At 43.2% G+C, this 22848-nt stretch overlaps 1 protein-coding gene across 4 annotated transcripts in view; it reads right to left on the reverse strand.

Annotated features, from left to right (window-relative positions):
• IRF2 (interferon regulatory factor 2) overlaps positions 1–22848 on the reverse strand; it is an 85564-nt gene that overhangs the window by 58337 nt on the left and 4379 nt on the right. The window contains exon 1 of one of the 4 annotated variants that reach the window (XM_059909745.1): positions 15513–15533. The exons of 2 other annotated variants lie outside the window; for them this stretch is intronic. The gene's annotated coding sequence lies outside the window, so the exon portion shown is untranslated. Of the gene's footprint in view, positions 1–9112; positions 9133–15512; positions 15534–22848 lie in introns of those variants that run through there. One more of the 4 variants, XM_059909746.1, reaches the window with a different exon arrangement.

The raw sequence follows: 22848 nt of genomic DNA on the forward strand, positions 1-22848 counted from the left end.
AGCACCTCCCACAAAATATTTTTTATTACAAAGGGGAAAAGAGTAACTTTACAACGGAGAAGCCTGACAGATACCTCTGTACTCAAACGATCAAATGAACATCACCAATAGAGGAACAAGTCAAAGAAATACACCACCTGAGAGGAGGCAACAAAAAGAACAGAGCATCACGTCTGAAATATCCTTGCAGAAAATGCATAATCTGAATCTAACCATGAGGAAACCACCAACAAACTCAAACTGAAAGACATTCTATGAGATAACTGGCTTATAATCATCAAAAATGTCAAATTCATGGACGTTAAGGAAAGGTGACAACGGCACGACACCTCAGCCTGGATGGAATTTTTTTTTTTGCTAAGAGGGACATTATTGAGACAACTGGCAAACCTGAATGGGGTCTGTGGGTTAGATGGTCCTCATGTCAATTGCCTGATTCTGACGGTCACGTGGAGTGTGCCCTTGTCTGCAGGACAGACACGCTCAAGGATTCAGGAGTGATGGGACTTCAGGTTGGCGAGTTACTCTCCAGAGGTTCAGCAAAAAAAAAAATTCTTTACAAATATTTTTGCAACTTTCGTAGAAGTCTTAAACTAGTTGCAAAGAAAAAGACCTGGCACAAAAGACAATAGTGAGGCATTCAAGTGATTTACAGTCCGGAGGGAGAAACGACAGCATTTCTGCAAATACGACAAACTCTAGCAAATTCCCCCTGTGGTGCTTAAATTAAACTGTTGATAGTTTTTTCTTAATCCAGGCACGGCGACTGTATTAAGTACACGCATCAATCACTTCATGCGTCCATCCGTAAGGGGCCGTGCAATCAAACGACAATGACCTGAACAAGGAACCTCGAAGCTTCATTTCCTGGGGAAGATGGTCCACAAGTCATTTAAAGTGTCGGGTGTGTAGAAAACAAAAAGTGAGATGACCCAAAAGCCCACCTGCATATTTTATTTTACTTTTTAAAATAAATCATTTATTTTTGGCCGCATGGGGTCTTTGTTGCTGGGCGCGGGCTTTCTCTAGTTGCTGCGAGCGGGGGCTACTCTTCGTTGCGGTGCGCGGGCTTCTCATTGCGGTGGCTTCTCTTGTTGCGGAGCACGGGCTCTAGGTGCGCGGGCTTCAGTAGTTGTGGCTCACGGGCTTAGTTGCCCCGCGGCATGTGGGATCTTCCCGGACCAGGGCTGAAACCCGCGTCCCCTGCATTGGCAGGCGGATCCTTAACCACTGCGCCACCAGGGAAGTCCCCCGCCTGCATATTTTAGAGAAGGCTCTCAGATTTCAGCATCAAAGATTTACCTCCAGTTAAACTTCTGAACTAATATTTACATGAAGTTATTTAGATTCTAAAACATGAGGTTGGCTTCCAAGTGACACTGCTTCACCTTGTAGGTTAAGTTAGCAGTGGAAGAAAGAAGTCATAAGCACCGGTCCCTGGGCTGCCAGTGACGCAGAGTTTAGATATTCAGTCCTCAGAGGCCCCAGCCACAGGATTCTCTGTAGGGCATTTCAGGCCAGTCTGAGTTGTCACCAGAGCCCCCGAAGCTGGCATTCCTGGCATAGTTTCATTTTCTTTCATGACAATAGTTCCGGATCCCACAGCTTTTCCACCACTTGGCTCAAGAAAAGCCCACCATGAGTAAGGGTTTTGCTTTTTGTTTCTTTTTTTTTTTTTCCTTTCTTTCTTTTTTTTTTTTTTAACAGATCTTTATTGGCATATAATTGCTTCACAATACTGTGTTAATTTCTGTTGTACAACAAAGTGAATCAGCCATATGCATACATATGTCCCCATATCCCCTCCCTCTCATCCTCCCTATCCCACCCCTCTAGGTCATTGCAAAGCACCGAGCTGATCTCCCTGTGTTACGCTGCTGCTTCCCACTAGCTATTTTACATTCGGTAGTGTATATATGTCGATGCTACTCTCACTTCACCCCAGCTTCCCCCTCCCACCCCGTGTCCTCAAGTCCATTCTCAATGTCTACATCTTTATTCCTGCCCTGCAACTAGGTTCATCAGTACCATTTTTATTTTTTTTTTAGAGTCCATATATATGCGTTAGCATACAGTATTGGTTTTTCTCTTTCTGACTTAACTTCACTCTGTATGAGGTCCATCCACCTCACTACAAATAACTCAATTTCGTTTCTTTTTATGGCTGAGTAATACTCCATTGTATATATGCACCACATCTTTATCCAATCATCTGTCGATGGACATTTAGGTTGCTTCCATGTCCTGGCTATTGTAAATAGTGCTGCAATGAGTATTGTGGTACATGCTTTTTTTTGGTTTTGTTTTGTTTTTTGAATTTTTGAATTTTATTTTATTGCTTTTTGTTTCTTATTTACAACTCTTCCTCAACTTGGGGAAAACGGAAGCCTGAATAACCTGCAGTTCTACTTGCTCTCACTTGGCTGATCATTTCAGTAACTGCTCTGGCCTCCAAGTAACAAGCAGAGCACGTATTTACTGTTTCCCAAGAGAGTAACTATAACACTGTAAGAATAGAGAGTGAAACCAGCGGGTCCAGAACAATTCCTTCCTTCAGCAAAGCCGGCACCAAGCAGCCGTTCTGACGGCCCCCCACCACCTCCCAACCCCGGTCTGCTAATCTGCCAGGAAGCCAGAATGCTCTCGTAAAAGCATAAACATGATCTGCTGAAAGCCCACTGTTGTCACCCACACTGGCTCCAGCTTCCCCTCCCTCTGCTGGCCTTACTCCCTGACCCTCCGGCCAGCAGGGCAGCCCAAGGCCTCTGTACCTGCCATCCTCAAGGGCATTCCCTTTCACTGGCTGACTCACACTGTTCAAGTCTTAGCTTCAAAAGCACGTCACTGGCAGGCCAGGCCAGGCCTCAAATCTGTCTGCCTTCCTAGACAAGAATCTCCATAAGGCCCAAGACCAATTCTGTCTACTCACCACTCTGTTCCCAGGGCCTAAGAGTATGGCAAAGACTGATGCTAAGTTAATAAACTATGACCTGACGGTGAATGCCAGGCATCAAAGGTAATGTGAAGGGGAACAGAGAGGGGGCTTGCAGCCTAGTAAAAAGAAGGCTGGTACACAAGCAGTTATGATAAGGAAAACGATGATTTGCCCTTAAAAAAAAAAAAAGTATATATATAAATACTATGGAGAATTCGTCTAAGAAAGCAGTGGATATGTATTTTTACATTTTAAAAATTATTTCTTATAAACACTGCTTTACATTATTTTAGGCTTTCAAGATATAATCTGGAAGCTTATTTATTTCAAAGTTGTACATATGGAAATTCACAAGAAACTTATTGATGCCCATCAGCATTCCGTTACCCAGAATGCATAGATGGTCAGTATGGTGACCCATCATTTATTGTCCAAAGTGGAACACTTTTGAGCGTGAATGGGGCCTTATTAATAATTATACCTTTCCTCTAAACAGATGTAAAGAGAAACTGTCCCTGGAAAAACCAGGATGAGGGGATGTTCAAGTCACGGGAGATAACTGCTCTTTTATTCAAAATCCTTGGACCAGATATGTTCCAGAATTCAGCAGCCTGGGGATTTTAGAGAGATAATATGGTGCCGATACCATATAGAACATAACACCCCCAGCAATCTCCAGAGCAGAACCCCTTAATCTAACACAGTAATATTTCTGCAGTAAAACGTGAGCATTCACACTGATTGGGATTAGTAAAAGCTATAAATAGCTTCATGCCAATTCGAGGCAGACTCCACTGACAAGTGAGTCATGATAAAAACTTTCAGTTTTCAGAGCTTTTTGGATCGCAAAGAAGGGATTTGGGATCTGTAATTAATTTCAAGTTATTTCTATCCTTGGAATATATTATTGTTCCCATGTTATACAAGAAAATCAGCATCTTCTTCCTTAAATTGTACTTACATTATAAATTAATCTGGCATGCACTGTGCTTGAGTTAGTGAATAACGGCACATTTTTAGTCCTGAAATGGAAAACTTTGATGCAAACTGCTTTTGCATATTAAAAAGTTAGGAAATACTTTTGCTGAATATTTTTTTTAATTTGACATCTGAGGTAGCCATTTAAAAATTATTACTGCCTTTACAGTAGTTCTACCTAGCAATATGTATACATTTTTCTTTACCAATCTAATACAAAAAAGACTTACTTATAAGAAAAGCTTTAAATAAGATTCAAAATTTCTTTAAAATATCCTCCCTAGGGTTCCCTTACAATAATGTTTGTAATGACATCATTCCTCTTCCTACATTTTAAATATTTCATTTCAAAAATTAGATTTATTACAAAGAATACTTTCATGGGTATCAAGTTAAATCACGTTTATTTGCTGCTGTTCATTATAGTTTATGCAGCGTGAGAACTGCATCATCTGTTGAGACCGGTGCGTGAACCACCCTCCCACTTCTTATAAGCCCTACTGCTCTGTGGAAACCATCATGTGAAACAAGAAGACTAAATACTCCAAGTGGCACAAATGTAAATTCACTCAAGGAATTGTCTGGAAAGTTTAACTCTTACAATTAAAATAATTTTGAATGAAAGCACAGGTATATCATTGCCACGTGAGACGTCTAATGTACGCTGAACTGCTTCGGTTCTGCGGGACTTGGGTAGAGATTCAATTCAGAGATCCTTGCACACACACTTCCTCCAGGCAGTGTGAAGAAAGAAAACATAGCAAGGCTAACGACGGTCAAGGTGAAGGAGCCCCAGAGACCTCCTACCAAAACGGCCAAGGCACTCGCCAGAGATTACATTTACATGCACTGAATTGAATTGCTTATAAATATATGCATTGAAAAAGTCGAACTTGCCTCCAAAAAAATGCTCTCCTGATTCCTCAGCAGGTAAAGATGATGGTGGCATGATGATGGCAACGACTATGATATGTACCTGGTATTAAACTCTACGCTCTTTCTATATTATCCCCTTTAACCCTCACAATAACCCTATGAGGTAGGTACTATTATTATTTCCATTTTCAGAGGAGGCAGCTGTGGCTTAACCCCTGCCAAAGCCGCTTCTCCATCGCTGAGCTCCTTTATCATGAGACCCCAGCGTCCAAGACAGGCTTCAGCCTTGAGTGGACAGGATTCATCTACACGTGCCCTTTGGGTTCTCAAACATACACACTAGAAAACGGGTGTGTTTCCCAAGCTTATCTTGGACACCATGCTAGTTCTGACAGTTGCTTCCTCACGTCAGGAACATTTCAGGAACATGAGCGTTTAAGTCCTGCGGGCCTACAGATCCAGAAAGAAAACACAGAGCCGAGTCGTGGTGGCATTTCCCTACACTTTCTGTTTTGTTGGGTCTCCGTTCCGAGGGCAGAGCAACTAAGAATACAAATCACCCACAAACAAGGATGGAACAAGAAGACAGTGAGCTGTCTGGGGCTTTTCCTAAAAGAGGAAGTCTTTTGACCTTGTATGACTCCAGGGCTGCACTGGTGAAAATACTGTGTGTGTGTGTGTGTGTGTGTGTGTGTGTGTGTGCGCACACGTGCGCGCGCATGATCCGTCTCACCAGATCCAGCAGCAAAGAGAAGCAAGGGTTTAAAAGCTGAAGTCCCCGAGCAAAACTCTGCAAAACTTTCCCACCTCTATTTGACATGCCCCCCGGGGAATGCTGGCAACCACTCGAGCCTCCCAACAGGCATCCATGATGGGTCCTACCAACACCTCCGTGAGGGAGAAGGAGGCAGGAAAAAGGGTCATAAGGGTAAGATTTTAACAGTCTCCTGACTGTCTAAGCCTGCAGCCAGCAGAACAAGGGAGCAAGAAAGAGCTGAGGAAAGGGGCTGGATTTCAAAAGATCTCTCTTTGAGAACACTGTCTGAATCGTACAGTTTCTGAAAGAATGTAAAGACCAAAGTTTTTGCCTCAGGAAAATCATTCTGCACCTCTCTTATCTGATGCATCCAGAATAAGGGTTAAAGAAGAGCTTCTCTCCACACCCAGGGACTCACAGAAGGAAGAAAGAGTCTCTTCACAGCATCCCTTGGTTAATTTCCTCACAAGGGCTGCCATGGCAGTAACAGAGCAGAAAAGGCAACAGTGTGAACTCCAGCATGGTTCTAAATCCCAGCTCTATCACTTATTAGCTGTGTGACCTTAGGCAGGTTATCAAGCCTATCTGTTCCCAAAGGGCTTTGCAAGGATTAGATAAGGAACCCTGTAACACATCTAGAATAGTACTTTACATCTCATATGTACTATGGGTTGGAGTACAAATAGGTACAAATTTTCCAGACAGTAGCTTGGCCATAGGTATCAAAAATTTTAAAGGATACCTTTTGACCCAGCCATGGATCAAATGTTTCCTAGGCGATTTAACCATGTGTGAAACATGTTTTCTAAAAAAATAAACAAAAAAACAAACAAAAAAACACTACAATGATCTAAATCTATATGTATGTTACATATACAAATGTAATATTCTTTCTTGTAAAAAAAATAAGATGAGAAAGCTGTGTGAAGTCACACAGATAAATTACTTTCCAGATACAACTAAATTATGAAACTCTAAGAGCATTTTTAAAAAATCCATCACCTTTTAAAAGAATATTTTCTAGAAGAACTCATGGAAGGCAGTAAGGACCTAAAAGGGTAGACTGATTTTTAAAAAATATTTCATAAATCTGAAATCATGCTGGGACCATTGGGTGTGTTTGGCCCCAGACCCAAGTACCTAGATGGCATCAGATTCTGCAATTCAGCAAAGCAAGAATCATGGACAGATTTCAAAGCATATGGACTCAGGCTCATACTGCATGTTCAAACCTTCTTTCCATATGGAAAATGGGAAAAGAAGCGACCCTATTTTTCCCTTAATCAGCATGTCCTCTGAGCACTGCCTTTGCAGTAAAGCAAAGTCTGAAAGGCACGACTTCTCCTTTTGGCAGTTAAGTGGGGAATCATTTCAGACTGTCCCTCCTTCCATGAATAGATGGGTGAACCTGGAGCCATCCAGCTAAGCCAGCAATACAAAAGCCTGGAAAAGACATCTTGGTCCTCAAGTTCACGGGGAAAGTACAGGAAAAGTTAAATAAGATGGTGCATGTGAAAAAACTATGGACCACAGAGTGGATCGTTGAGACACACAAAGTAGCTTGGGAAGGAGGAACGTGGCAGGAAATGGGCAGGACCTAAATTCTCTGAGCTGTTTATATCCCCCAAGTCACTGCATACCACCTGCCACTGCCGGATGATTCTCTATGACCTACGATGGGAATGTTTTGGCCCACAGGGAACACAGGAAAGACAAGGGGACGTGAGGAAAAAGGAGATGGCAATGCTTTCATTACTTAAGTTTGGAAAGTCAAATAACAGGGATTCTTAGAAAGGCCAGCATACTGGAAACTTCTAAGAAAACCTATTTGCATAAAATGGCAAAATTATTTGCTACCATCTGATTTCAAATCCATTACTGGCCGATGATGTTGAAAACCGATGCTTCCCCTAAGACAGTTGCCTGAAAATAATTTGCTCTGAAAAAGGTTGGCACTGAAGGGCAATGTCTATCTCTTCCCCTGGATAAGAGTAAATGACTCCCTCCCTCATTCCACATCCACAGGGTCCCTGACAGCTTCCTTCTTGCTGCCACTTTTCCTCTGGGGATTTCCTCTGAGTTGTCCCCTCAGCCAGTAAACTCTCAGTAAAGGTTACTACTGTTGCTTCTTCTTTTTCTCCTTCTTCTCCTCTTCCCCTTTCTTCTTCTCCTTCTTCTCCCTCTTCTTCTTCTTCTTCTACTACTACTTGTTATTACACTTGTACTACTACTTATTATTATATAATATTATAGAGCCATTCAATCAGCTCTTTTTGTTCAAATCAGGTTGAGAGCCAACACACAAACTATAACCGTACACACTAATGATTCTATTCCTACAATAAGGCATCCTGATCACCAATGAATTCCAACTGGAAATGAGAGCCGGCATGGCTAGCCACCCTAAATACAATAAGACCTCTGAATCAAGAACACACCTCTCCTCTACAAGCTGCATAAACGTCTTCAAATATTTTTAAAAGATACTTACTGCCACTAAACAAGTTCCAAATGGTACCTGAAAATTGGATTTGGCATCCACTGTATTGTTACCATTTCTCCCTCTCTGCCAACCCCTCCCAGGACCACACTGGTTTCCTTCCCCCTCCTTGCAGAAGCAGACGGTGCTTGCAGAGGGCTCAGGTTTGGTGTCAAGCACACCTGACGGGAACCTCACCGCTCACAACCTGCAACCTCTCCGAATCTTAGTTTCTTCATCTATAAACACAGACCATAATAGCAACTTGGCAGAACTACTGTGAGGAAGAAATAGATAAAAAGGCAGCTTCTAGTAAAAGGAAAAGTACGGGATGACTGCTTTAGTCTCCGCTAGGACTTCCCCAAAGAAATTCCGAAGAGTAGAGCCAGTGCCTCACCTCATAGCAGAGTGGACCCAGCCAGAATCTCTCACAAGAAGCAGGAGGGTACCCAGGGTCCATGTTCTGGAATATTAGCATCATCTCCACCCTGCACAGTGTTGGCCAGATCAATCTTCCCAAACATCTTATCACCTGACTCAAAACCCTTCAGTGGCTCCACAATGCCCACTGAATAAAGTCTGGACTCGCAGCCACCATAACTCAGCCCCGTCCCACCTTTCTGACTTCTTATCCCACCAATTCCTCCACCTTCCAAACTCAACCAAAGCTCACAGCTTCATGTACTTGAAAATAGGCATAGCTCTGGCTAAAGTCCTTGTGAGCAGGAATCACATCTTACTCATCTTCAGAACTCCCAACATATCAGGTACAGCTCCTTGCATATAATGATATGTAGTAATTATTTACTGATAAGAAAGTGGATGAATCCCTCCTGGAGAACCCTCTGGGGGCAGGGAATGGGGAGGAAAAGGCAGATGACATGAACTACATGTTGTGATGGATAAAACTCACTATGAACAAGTAATAAACCAGCAGGGGAAAAATGACTATAAAAAAGCATGCAACCCAAAGAAGAATAATTTCACTATTTTTATGACATTTTCCAGGTGAATCGAGTTAAGTATGTTAACAACTTTTGAATTACATTTATTTAGCATTTCATTCAAAAAACCTTACGGAGCTTACCCAGATGACGGGGACATGATCTCCGTCCTCAAAAAGTTTACGTGGTAATGATGGAGGCTGGAACATAAACAACCAGCTCGAAAACTAGGCACCATGTCCTGAAGGTGATACTAGAGAAACAAACCACAGATGATAAAACTTTCCAGGATGTGGCTGATGCTACAATACACCCTGATTCTTTTTTTTATTAATTAATTAATTTATTTTTGGCTGTGTTGGGTCTTCGTTTCTGTGCGAGGGCTTTCTCTAGTTGCGGCAAGCGGGGGCCACTCTTCATCGCGGTGCATGGGCCTGTCACTATCGCGGCCTCTCTTGTTGCGGAGCACAGGCTCCAGACGCGCAGGCTCAGTAGTTGTGGCTCACAGGCCTAGTTGCTCCGCGGCATGTGGGCTCTTCCCAGACCAGGGCTCGAACCCGTGTCCCCTGCATTGGCAGGCAGATTCTTAACCACCGCGCCACCAGGGAAGCCCCTCACCCCGATCCTTGAACTCAAGCTTTCAACACAACTGTTTCTTGGTTCATTCTCTGCATCGGACTCACCCAAGTCATTTCATTAACCTCCCAATCCAAGGACCCTGCATTTTATATAGGTGAGTTTTTTGGAAGGCATTTTGGGGGAATTTTACTATATTATGCCAAAGCCCGGAAGAGAGAACACTGGAAGGCTTCAAAGAAGAGGGGGCGTCTGAAGTGGGCCTGGAAAGGCAGGGGATTCTCAGGCGGAAAGGAAGGAAAAACATTCCAAACAAAAGGAAGAATAACAACAAAGGCAAGAGGGAGGAAGCGTGATAGCAGGTTTGAACCATTAGCAATACGGAAAAGCTGTGCCCCAGGAAAACTGGGCGGATATGGTAGAGAAACAGCTGGAAGGCTCACTAAGCCTGGCTAGTTAACAGAGAGACATTTGTCCTTACACCTTAACAAGGGTCCCTGCCGACTGATGAGGGGAAACACCCTGGTACACCCCAGGGCACATGCACACGTGGCTAAGGTGCCTCCCACCTGCTGTCTGGTCCTCCTTTCTCACTAGAAAACCCAGCACATGAGCCCCATTAGCTCTAAGGTCCTACCAAGGAGTCTGTCTGGAGAGGAAATTACGAATGCAGAACTAGGTCAATCATTACGATTTAATTCATCCAACATTTCTTGAGTACCGGGTAGATGCAAGTCATTTTGCTGAGCCCTCACATAACGGCACTCCAAAGTTTATAATCAGGTCAACAAGGCAGTCGTTGATAATAAATGTAGAGCATGATATATTGAAATATGACACAGAAATATCTTGGGACTTTGAATAAAATCTTCAAACCTAAGTGAAGAGCCCAGCATATATCCAATAAATGCCATCAATGCAGCCATCAACCAAGTTATGGCCTTCATACCGGATGGTGGTGCCACTGTCACCTGGTCATGCTGTGGGGATGCAGATGGGAAGAAGCCCCACCTGGTGTACCAATACTCCCGGCTCCCTCCAGGCTTCCTAAGTCCCTGCAGTTGAGGCTTGACTCTAAGGTTCCATGAGCCAGCCCTTCCAGGGTCTTCCACGGTGTCTCTCAGAGAACATGGCCAAGCACACTGCATGTCCTACCGCAAATGCCAGTCTCACTGCTGAGATGACAGCCAGATCTAATCACTCTCGGAGCCACAGGGATGCCTTGTCCCAAACACTTCCGCTGTGCGAAGCTGTTGTTTGGGGGCACCTTGCCATCATCTTGGTTCTCTAACTTGGGTTTCTCATCTGTATTAACGGCAGCCGACTCTATCTCCCCCGCACATAAGTATTGTAAACCTATTCATAATAACTTCCCTCTCTTTATAAACTAAATCAAAACAAACAAAAGAGGGTACAAAAAATATTTTTGTACCTGTGTATCATTTCCGCTTACAAAGGTATGAAAGCATCTCAAAGACAGGTCTGGTTATTATCAAGAGCACAGTCTGGTCCTTCCTGCAATGCCCATGTGTCTATGAGTGAAATGCATGCGTCATTCTTACACCTTCTCATAGCTCCTCTTAAGTGTGGCAGGCTCACAGCTCTGCCACATCCAACTGCCAAGAGTCATTACGTTACCATCTTCTAAAATGTAAGGGAGGTAGATGTTCCAAATCCTCAATAACCCTTCCTCCCAAAAGCTTGCTCTATGCTCAGAATAAAGCCTTTCCTTGCTAGAAAACACAGGAACACATGCACTGAAGGAACTTTTCGTGGCCACCAGGAACGGTCCCTGACACTCCCTTGACCTGCCTGTTCCCATCAGACCAGAGAACTCTCCATCCTCCAAGAGTGTAAGGAATCTCCAACCCTTCATGGTTTCGCTCTTACTGCGCTTTCGACCAAAGATGCCCTGAGCACCCATGGGCCACCGGTTGACCCTGCCCTCCTCCTACCGCAGGTGGGAGCTCATGGTGAAGCTCATCCCTGGTCAAAGATAGAGCTCCTTCCTCTTCCCTCCCGTAGCCTTTTGCTGCTGTGCTTCTATTAAGCACATATTTCATTCTTTTTGTTCCTATAGATGGTTATTTCCCTGCCTGTCTCTCTAAGTAAATGATAAGCTCTGTGAGAACATGAAATTGTCAAGTTTGCATCTCCCCGCACCAGGCGTCACACCAGCAGTCCAAAAACATCTGTTTGAAGGAATTAACTCTTCTGAGAGTTGTATTTAAAATACTTGTTTGCTGAAAGGAATCTTCAACTTAACTTCATCATCACATTTCTTTTCATATTACTTGAGGCTAATTTTACAGACTTTTTAAAAGCCTTGGGGGACTTCCCTGGTGGCGCAGTTGTTAGGAATCCGCCTGCCAATGCAGGGGACACGGGTTCGATCACTGGTCCAGGAAGATCCCACATGCCACGGAACAACTAAGCCTTTGCGCCACAACTGCTGAAGCCCAAGCGCCTAAAGCCCGTGCTCCGCAACAAGAGAAGCCACCACAATGAGAAGCCCGCGCACCGAAATGAAGAGTAGCCCCGGCTCTCTGCAACTAGAGAAAGCCCGTGCGCAGCAACGAAGACCCAACGCAGCCAAAAATAAATAAATTTATTTTAAAAAATAAAATAAAAGCTTTGGCCCCAAGCCTGAAGGGAATACAAATTTTTGCAGTTATCTATCTGCTTCCCAATTATTTACAACTGACTCCTAGGTATAATCTGTATGTTATCTTGTCAGGCTACCTTATTCAATAAAGACCAACTTCTCAAAAGAATTGAGTGAAGTGAAAAATTTGAGCAGAGCATAAAAGTAAACCAACAATAAATTTGCTACTGTAAAGTTGATATTTCACTGCATTTTTTCATCTACTATAGCTCTTATAAGGACAAATAAATGGCTTCTCATTCTGTTGATTACTCACAATAAATACACAAATGCTTTTATTCATTTTTCCTAAGAGATCTGTTATTACAGCAATATTTTTTTTCATCCACTCAAGTAGTAGTATTGAACCATTACTGAATGTATTATGTTTAAATTCTCATGCCCCCAAATGTTATCCGGAGGCTGCTTTTACTCACTTTTATCCTGAAATACCGCAATACTAGGGTTTTTGATGAGCCCCAAGTATTGAAGGTACCATATGAGAGGCTGCTACGATTAATTCACTACCATATTCAAGCACTGCTATGTTTTTCCTCTCACCAGAAATTTTATGATTCAAAATATAACAGAAAAAAATTAACTCTTTACTACAGAGTTCAACAAAATGTACTAAGTACTTAATCCAGCCACATGACCCTGGGCAGGTTGCTTGATTTCTTCAGCTGTAAAAATGAAGGAGCAGACTATAATCCCTAGGAAAACTTCCAATTCTAGTACTCTATGAGAAGGTTAAGTACTTTTAGCTGATTCCCCATTTCCCACTCCACTCTGATGTGTTTTATTCAGTATAATTTAATTCCTCAATAGGTGCTTTATCAGCTCTATAACATCTCAAAATTTGAAAAATGGTTTTGTGCCACATGCTACACATACAGTAATGATGGAGAATCTTTTGAGTTTTCAGACCATACTTGTATGTCACTTTGGAACCCACAAAAAGAATGACTCAATCCTACAACTCAACAAGAAAAAAACAAATAACCAATTCAAAAATGCGCATAGGGAGGGTGAGAGGGAGATGCAAGAGGGAGGGGATATGGGGATATATGTATATGTATAGCTGATTCACTTTGTTATACAGCAGCAACTAACCTAACAACGTAAAGCAATTATACTCCAATAAAGATGTTAAAAAAAAAATGCGCAAAGAAATGGAATAAACATTTCTCCAAAGAGATATACAAATGGCCAAGAAGCACATGGAAAGATGCTCAACATCACCAACCATTAGGGAAATGCAAATCAAAACCACAATGAGAGACCACCACACACCAATTAGGATGGCTATTATCAAAACAAACAAACAAAAAAATTAAAGAAAAGAATTTTTGGCAAGGATATGGAGAAACTGAAACCTTTGTGCATTATTGATGGTAATGTAAAATGGCGCAACCGCTGTGGAAAATGGTTTCTCAGAAGGTTAAACCAAGAATTGCCGTATGATCCACTGGATTGAAAGAACTGAAAGCAGGGACTCAAAACAGATACTTTTACGGCAGTGTTCAAACCAGCAAGATTCACAATAGCCAATGGTAATGACAACCTAAGTGCCCATCAACAGATGAATGGAGAAACAAAATGTAGGAATATTAGTCTTTAAAAGGAAGGACATTCTGACACATGCTCCAACAGGGATGAACCTGGAAAACACTCTGCTAAGTGAAATAAGCCAGACACAAAAGGACAAATACTGTCTGCTGCCACTTAGATGAAGCACCTAGAGGAGTCAAGTTCATAGAGACAGAGAGTAAAATGGCCCAGGCAGAGGGGGGTGGGGTTCTAGCTTAATGGGTACAGAGTTTCTGTTTGAGACGATGAAAAAAACTTCTAGAGGATAGTGCTGACAGCTGCAAACACTGTAAATGAACTTCTTGCCATTGGACTTTATACTTAAAGATGATTTTAGGGGCTTCCCTGGTGGCGCAGTGGTTGAGAATCTGCCTGCCAATGCAGGGGACACGGGTTCGAGCCCTGGTCTGGGAAGATCCCACATGCCGCGGAGCAACTAGGCCCGTGAGCCACAACTACTGAGCCTGCGCGTCTGGAGCCTGTGCTCCGCAACAAGAGAGGCCGCGATAGTGAGAGGCCCGCGCACCGCGATGAAGAGTGGCCCCCGCTCGCCGCAACTAGAGAAAGCCCTCGCACAGAAACGAAGGCCCAACACAGCCAAAAATATAAATAAATAAATAAATAAAATAAAATAAAATAAGATGATTATAAAAGCAAATTTTGTTAGGTAACTTTTACCATAATAATAAAAAAAAGAATGACAAACACGCATTTATGAATTCACTACTTGCTGTCACTGTTTCTTTGAGTCCTACCGTGGACAAGTCATTCTTTACTTCCAGGTAACTTGAAGGTAACTTACTGACCCCTCCCCTCCAGACACACACAGAGAGAGAGGGAGACAGAGGGAGAGAGAGGACGGATTTTCAAAATTAAATAAGGGCCCACTTCCCCTTCATGGTGATGCCATCTCAAGCCGTGTGAGGGAAAAGCCTCTCCTGGATGGTACGTGAAGAGAGAGGTTCTCCCAGCACAAACCTGCAGGGAGGGCTTCAGAGCCGTCTGTTATCAGCAGCGCTGCCAGTTGCCATCTCCCCTCAGGGAAAGGGAAGTAGAAAGTGGAGATAACTATCAAGGAATCAGCCACTTCGTGACAAAAGACACCAGACTACAGCCAGCCAGCTGAATGCGACATGCCAAACTGAGGGGGGGGGGGGGGAGAAACGGCAGAGAAACAGCCAGAACAACAAAACAAGATGCTGTTTCATGCCTATTACATGATTTACGAAGACTCTGTCCCTTAGAAAATAAAATGTACACAGTTGGCCCAAAAACGTGCCACGTTAGCACTGTCACCTCCCCTACAATCTGAGACAACCCCGTGCGGCCCATTGATGGGTGGAAGAAGACCTCTAAAAGGGATGCTCAGACACAAATCACTGCCGGAACTGAGGTCTCAGCCGCCCAGACGAAGGCTCCTCGCTGCGGGGAGCGCAGGTCATCTACCGAGCTCACTCAATTCCAAGCTGAGGACTTCGCTACCTTTTTAGACCTACTCCCTCCACATGGAGCTGAGTACACACCTGTTAAGTAAGCGACGACTGGATGAATGACCAGAGTTGTCCACTGTTTCCTTTCAGGGCCCAGACTGCAGCCCAAATTGCACCCTGACTTTGAAAAAAAAAAAAGCAAAAAGCAAAAAAAAAAAAAAAAAAAAAAAAGTCTTGATGCATTCAAAGCACCTGTAAGAGAGGCAAATAAATAAATCCTCTCCTATAATATTTTTAACTCACCCAGACTTCCTGAATCACCAGCAGAGCCACACCCGAAAGTGGAAATAGCAGTTCATCCACATTCCCTCCTGGGGCCTTTGGACTTTGCTTTTGTAATGGATAGAAGAAAGGGGACCATCTGGGTTGGTCTTCCGGAGCCAACTAGAGCACCCCACGTGCCCAGGGCACCCTCTGGGGGCACCAGCTTCTTGTCTCACTTCTCTGTCCCTCATCCCTGAGGACCTTAACTTTCCAGGTCAGCTCAACAGTGCACATGAGTTAAGTTTTCCCATACAAACAAAATCCCAACATCCCCACAAAGAGTCAATAAAGATTTACCTTCAGGATTACGATTTTAAAGTGAGATTACACTTTCCTGTTCTTCTGTCAGTTGCAAATCCCCAAACCTACTAGAATTCACTTAAAACTAATCTACAGTGTTTTCATTGGAAGAAAGCAATCACGAAAGCTCTGACCTGCTGAGCAGCTGGGAATTTCTTTGCTGAAGGTTTGGTTTAGTCTTTATTTTTCTAGCTGCTGGCCCTGCTAACATGATTCAGTGAAGGTCGTATTTAATCTTATACAGAAAAGCTACCTAAGCAGTTCTTAGGTAGGCTTCAGTAAAAATAAATTGCCTGGGCTCTGTGGATAAGTCTGTTGCTTCTACCCAACAATTACAGTCAAAGAGAACAAATGAAGGCAACTGTAAGATACCGGTGCTTGATTTCAAAAGAACTTCCCTGCACATAAGTTATAGGCTGAGTGTTTGTTAATAACAAAGTTATTGTTAATAATTAACCCACCAAGAAAGTAGCAGCTCCCAAATGTATACCTCCGGTTTATCAGCAAATACAGCTTATTTACATGTACAGGAAGGTATTACTATCAGCATTGGGACATAAATGTCAAAGGAATAGACTGATAAGACTTTTGTTAAGGCCTCGGTAAAAAGGAGAAAACCGAACAATTTTTTCACCTTCTGGATGTTGAACGCCTAATACAAAGTGACAAATCCTATTGCAAAGTGACAAATCCCAATGTTTATGTGCTCAATACATATACCATTAGGTTTCTAACACAAAGGAGATCTAGGCCATAGGTCCCAAGCTGGAATTCAGCCTTTGAAGCTAACCTTTGCTTTAGGGCTGAAAATCAAATCAACAAATATTTATCTAGTGCTTACTGTATATCAAGCACTAGTGGAGAATGCGAGGAAATACGACACAATGCCAGCTCTCAGATAACCTGCCCATGGAGGTGTTGCAAATGGGAAAATCCAAGGAATCGACCTTTTTCACAATAGTTCAAAGGGTGGAAAAGATTCAAGATGTTTGTGACTAATCGCCAAAGGAATGGCACACACAGTGTGTTGCTTCTGAAGAGATTCAGAGCATCTTATTATTTCAAGCTGATGAGATCGGGTAAGGTTTGTGGAGGGAGGCACAGTGAGATGCAGTTATAACCAAACTACCTAACTCTGCTTTCCTCTGGTTTTTTTAGGTTTAGCCTTGTATTACAATGTTTCCCTGTATTTCTCTTCACAGCTTGCTTCATTTCCTAACCCTGCACCATCCAATATGGTAGCCACGAGCCACATGACTACTGCACACTTGAAACGTGACCAGATTGAATTAAGATGTGTTGAAGGTGTAAAAGATACACTGGATTTTGCAGATTCAGTATGAAAAAAAGAACGTAACTAATCTCATTAATACTTCTACAGCCGTTTTATGTTGAAATGATAATATTTTGGACACACTGGGCTAAATAAAATAGTATTAAAATTAACTTCACCTACTTCTTTTTACTTTTCTAACGTGGCTACTAGAAAATTAAAAATGATACCTGTGGCTCACATTCTATTTGTATTGGACAGTATTGTCCTAATCAATACTCATTCTTCTCCGCTGTGCTTTGGCATTCTGCCTCTGAACTCCTTACGGTTACGCCCAACCCTAGTTTCATAATAAATGCAAAAAACGTCTCCCGTATCTATAAAGGGATCAAAACTATTCTAAATTTTTTTCCAGACACAAATTCAGGATTTGTAAGCTTCTTCAGTTATGGAAACTCAGAAGTCACACTCGGATTGAATCACACGAAGTCATTCTCCCGTGGGGACTTGTAAAGGTTGCTGTGTGGGGAAAATAAAACTTCCCTGGATTCCTCAGTGCTCCTGTAAAACAGCTGAGCCACCTGAGACACAGGAATGAACACAACATAAAGATAGTGAATAAAAGATAGTGAATGTTTGCATTCACTTCCCCTGGAAACATTTTACTCTTCACCTACCATGAGAATTGGATGTGTAGCCATTTGTCTAAATTAATTACTCTGATCCAGAAGGATAATCAAACTTCTCTTATCTCCTCAAGAGGGCCAAATGGTTACAGCCTTGACTAGGTCCCTGGGTTAAGTTTGCAGGGTTCCAGGAAGACCTATGTCTCTAAGCATGTACATTTCAAAAGGGATGAAGCCCAGACCTTAGCCCAGACCTTCCGAAAGGTTAGGATGAAAACCCTGGATCCTTTCCACCCTGACTCAAAGGAGCAAAGGCGCTTGCTTGCTCGTGCGCTCTCTCGCTCTCTCTCTCTCTCTCCCCTCCCCCCAACCCCGTGCCCCCTCCTTTGGCAGAGGAGGGGGATGGTTGCTCTGACCTTACCACACCCACATTCCATCAGCTTTCATGGCATCACTTATCACTTCAGGGACTAGGTATGGGGGACCAACACTGCAACATCTCTCTGGCCGCTGACCCGGTTGTAAAGCTCAGTAAAGAACTCTTTCCTCCAACCCCCATGCCTGGGGCGTCTGCAGTATTCACATACATAGAAGACATATCTGTGAAGTGGGGTAACATCTCAGACCCTCCACAGTTCTTGAGAAAACAGTGTGTCCCAGTCTCACCACAGAGCCATCAAGCTCAGTGTCTTCAAGTAGTAAGAGATGAACAGGGACAAGGGCATCTCTCCGCACTGGCTGGGAAAGCCCTGATTCTAGAGCCTGGCTCTGCACATCAAGGCACAAGGGGCCCAGGAAGCGCCAAGTTCACGCGCACCATCCCCCTGAGCAACATCCAACTTACTTGTCCTCCGCCTACGTTTACCAGGCGTGAGGTCAGAGGGAACACTGCAGAGCTGTCTTGAGAATATTTTTCTGGTTATAAAAGTAACTGTGCTGTTGTATTAAATTTGGAAAATACAAGTGTTTCAAGGGGAAAAAAAGAGCCAAACATCCATAATCACACCATCGAAATGCTTCCTCCCAGTTTTTTCTTAATGATGTGTATACAGATACACACACACGTTTTAAAAATAAAATTAGGGTCACAACTGAACATCCTCTTCTTTCCACTCAGCATATTCCACAAACATCTTCCCACCATTAAATACAAACACAGGAATTTCATCGGCTATCTATACTCAGTGTGTGGACTGCGCCGTAACTCATTTAAACGTGCTCCTACTGTTGGGTGTTTAGGGTGTTTCCGAGTTTTCACTATTACAGAAGCTAACAGTAAACATCCTTGTACATAAATCTTCGCTCCACCTCTCGTTAGCTCACATATGTAGGTTCCTAGAAGTGGAATTACGGGAGCAGAGAGTTCAACATTTTAAGACATTAAGTGTAACACTGCCAAACTGAATTCCAGAAAGTTTATTTCAAAGTACAATGCCCCAACTACAGTATGAAGCGCTTAGTTTCAAAACCCAGTGGCCTGCAGTACCAGCGATGCCATCCATGGTTCAGTCTTAACCTGTGCCTTCTATCCTTTAGGGAAACACGGTATCGGCCGATTCTATTTTCCTGACTCCCTATTTACCTCCTGCAGCCTGGTAAAAATAAAACAGCAGCAAGGAGGACCAGCATGGGGGAGGGAGGACAGCCTAAGAGCTATGACAGTATTGCTAATCCATTTCATCAACATGCATCTTCCTCGAGGGGACCACGGTTGCCTCCAAAGGCAATTTAGACTGAGTCTGAGGCCTCAGGTCAGGGCACCAATTCCTCCATCCTCTCCGGCTCCAACACTGCCTCTAACGTGGCTTCAACCATGCCCAAGTGGTGACCACTCACAGCCTCCTGTTTACTTGTCTAAAGTTGGCCGATGCCTAGCAATTTGCCCCCCCAGATAAAAGGGCCAAACTTCAAAGTCAGAAATGGAGGGTCCTCCGGCATTTCATTTCAACTTGTCCTGCAGTCACTATCAATTAACTACCAATCTGTCCCCTCTACCTCAAGACGCCTTCAATGACATTTGTGGCAGACACAGGGTCTACCTGCCTGACTCCCTCGGGTCTCCCACTCAGGAATTCAGGAGGCATTATTCTACTCTCCACCTTAGTCTCTTTTTTCATCACCTCATTCTCCCAACTGTCACCTTCCAACACCCTCCCCACTCATATTCTACCACCCCACACACCCACTAACATCCTAACCACGTGCCAGGACACTCTGGTCCACCACTGTAACTTTTCTCATCATCTTCAAAGATTGTAGGGTAAGGAGAACAGGAAAAGCTCTCTTCAAAAATAACACGTTAGATATTACTTGAAACAAAGTTATTTGTATGCACTTTCTTCTCACTCAAAATGTCAACCTCATGAGATGGGAAAATCAGTTGGATTTTAAGCTTACGGGGCCAGGACAGTGTCTTCTATCTAGAAGGTATTTCTTTGGCTCCTACAAAAACCTGACATCCATAAGCTCAAAAAGAACAAATTAAACAGGAAGCTCATCTTTCCTTTGATCACATTAGGTGTGTGAGTATCAAATGCTCTTACACAGATAGCAACAGATTGCTAAGGACGCTGGATAGGAAATTATTTATGAAAATGACAGAGCAAGTAGTTAACTCTCAAAAATGTTTAATCAAATGGGCGGAAGACCTAAATAGACATTTCTCCAAAGAAGACACACAGATTGCCAACAAACACATGAAAGGATGCTCAACATCACTAATCATTAGAGAAATGCAAATGAAAACTACAATGAGCTATCACCTCACACCAGTCAGAATGGCCATCATCAAGAAATCTACAAACAATAAATGCTGGAGAGGGTGTGGAGAAAAGGGAACCCTCCTGCACTGTTGGTGGGAATGTAAACTGATACAGCCACTATGGAGAGCAGTATGGAGGTTCCTTAAAAAACTAAAAATAGAACTACCATATGACCCAGCAATCCCACTACTGGGCATATATCCTGAGAAAACCGTAATTCAAAAAGACACATGCACCACAATGTTCATTGCAGCTCTATTTACAATAGCCAGGTCATGGAAGCAACCTAAATGCCCATTGACAGACGAATGGATAAAGAAGATGTGGCACATATAGACAATGGACTATTACTCAGCCATAAAGAGAAACGAAATTGAGTTATTTATAGTGAGGTGGATGGATCTATAGAGTCTGTCATACAGAGTGAAGTAAGCCAGAAAGAGAAAAACAAATATCATATGCTAACGCATATATATGGAATCTAAAAAAACGGTACCGATTAACCTAGTGGCAGGGCAGGAATAAAGATGCAGACGTAGAGAACGGACTTGAGGACACAGGAGAGGAAGGGGAAGCTGGGACGAAGTGAGAGAGTGGTATGGACATATATACACTACCAAATGTAAAATAGATAGCTAGTGGGAAGGCATAGCACAGGGAGATCAGCTCGGTGCTTTGTGACCACCTAGAGGGGTGGGATGGGGAGGGTGGGAGGGAGATGCAAGAGGGAGGGGATAGGGAGATATATGTATACATATAGCTGATTCACTTTGTTGTACAGCAGAAACTAACACAACATTTTAAAGCAATTATACTCCAATAAAGACATGAAAAAAAAAAACTGGATAGGCTTTTATCACACAAAACCCTAAAGTAAGATATTTTGTTGAACTAAATTGGTCTTGCCCTTGATATAAAAATGCTTAGAATCCATCACCAGAAAGAACAGCACAGCCTTCTGTTTCTCATAAACATGGGGCTACAAGGCATGCACACAGGGCATGGGACATACGGAGACATTTTTCGCTTGCCTCTGGTTCTTTCTTGCTTATCGAAGCTGAATACTAAATTGATAAAAGGGACTATAAGCCAAAACAGAAACAAACAAAAAACAAACCCATGACTCTGTCTGTGTCCTTCCTAGAGAGAGACATACTCGTGAAACAAAGTCCTTCTTGCTTGTTCAGAATGGAAAATTCAAAGTATCACAACTGTACCACGAATCCCATTTTTGTATGACAAGCAAGGTCAACATGGGCAGAGCCAACAGGGAGGGACCACAGATTCCCTAATCAAAGCACTGCCTAAAAGGTGGGTAACAAGTTCCATCTGCTTGCTTTCCTGCATAGCCTGGCCTCAATGAAACAATGAAAAGGTTTGGCCCTGGGAAGAGATCCTTGATTCAGTGGTTCTCTGCCTTTGCTCTGGCCCACGTACCTGAGTGACAGGGATCCAGGATACACTGGTGAACGTGAGAGGCTTAGTATGGAGCGGGAGGAGGGGTTCTAAGGTCGGGAGAGACAAAGAGAAGAGGGGGCTGCAGACAGTCTCAAGTCTGAAGGTTCTGTGTGGTTTCTAAAAGCCCCCTCCTCTCCATGATTCTGATACACACATAAGTCCCGTCCCTCGAAGATGACAGAACCATGCAGCCCCATTTTATAGATGTGAAAACTAAGGTCCAGAAAGGAGAAGGGATTGGAGAGTTAATGAAAGAGCTGAGTCAACTCTGGGCCTCTGGACTCTTGAGTTCATGCACCTTCCACTACCCAGAGCCTTGTACATATTTGTCTGTCAACAAATATTTAATAAATAAATGAAATAAGGACTCAGTGTTTGCGTTCATTGAACAAAATAATCGCCTGAGTTACTGCAATGGTTCATATCATGGGGTCCCTGGACCCCCAGTAGAACTCAAAGTTACTGATGGGAGTGGGTAGGTCGTAACTAGTTTTAGGACCTCAGAAGGCCCGACAGGTCTAACAGCTTATCTGAGAAACGGCTGCCCAGGCTGCCGACAACGTCGAGGTTCTCTATTTTGGGCTGGAATTAGATCAACTAGATTTGCTGATGCTGGTTCTCTCAAGCCAACCGGGAGTTCTGACTGCAAGTCTAACGTGTTTCTGAGTAATAAAAATGGCCATATGAAGTCTTCCTAACTACACACAATCTGTTTCAGAGACCATTTGTCAAAAGATGGAGCTGGGGAGAGGGGAAATCATTTTAAAAGGCTCTCTCAAGGCAAAACGCTGGTGACTGTGGGTCCTCTGGACGGGTCAGAGCCCAGCCTCAGGTGCCTGTGGACGTGACTTCCTGCCTGTGTATTTCCCTTGGTATCATATATATATAATACTGAC

The sequence above is a fragment of the Balaenoptera ricei genome, chromosome 21 (genome assembly GCF_028023285.1).
Source record: "Balaenoptera ricei isolate mBalRic1 chromosome 21, mBalRic1.hap2, whole genome shotgun sequence".
In the NCBI taxonomy this organism is placed as follows: Eukaryota; Metazoa; Chordata; class Mammalia; order Artiodactyla; family Balaenopteridae; genus Balaenoptera; species Balaenoptera ricei.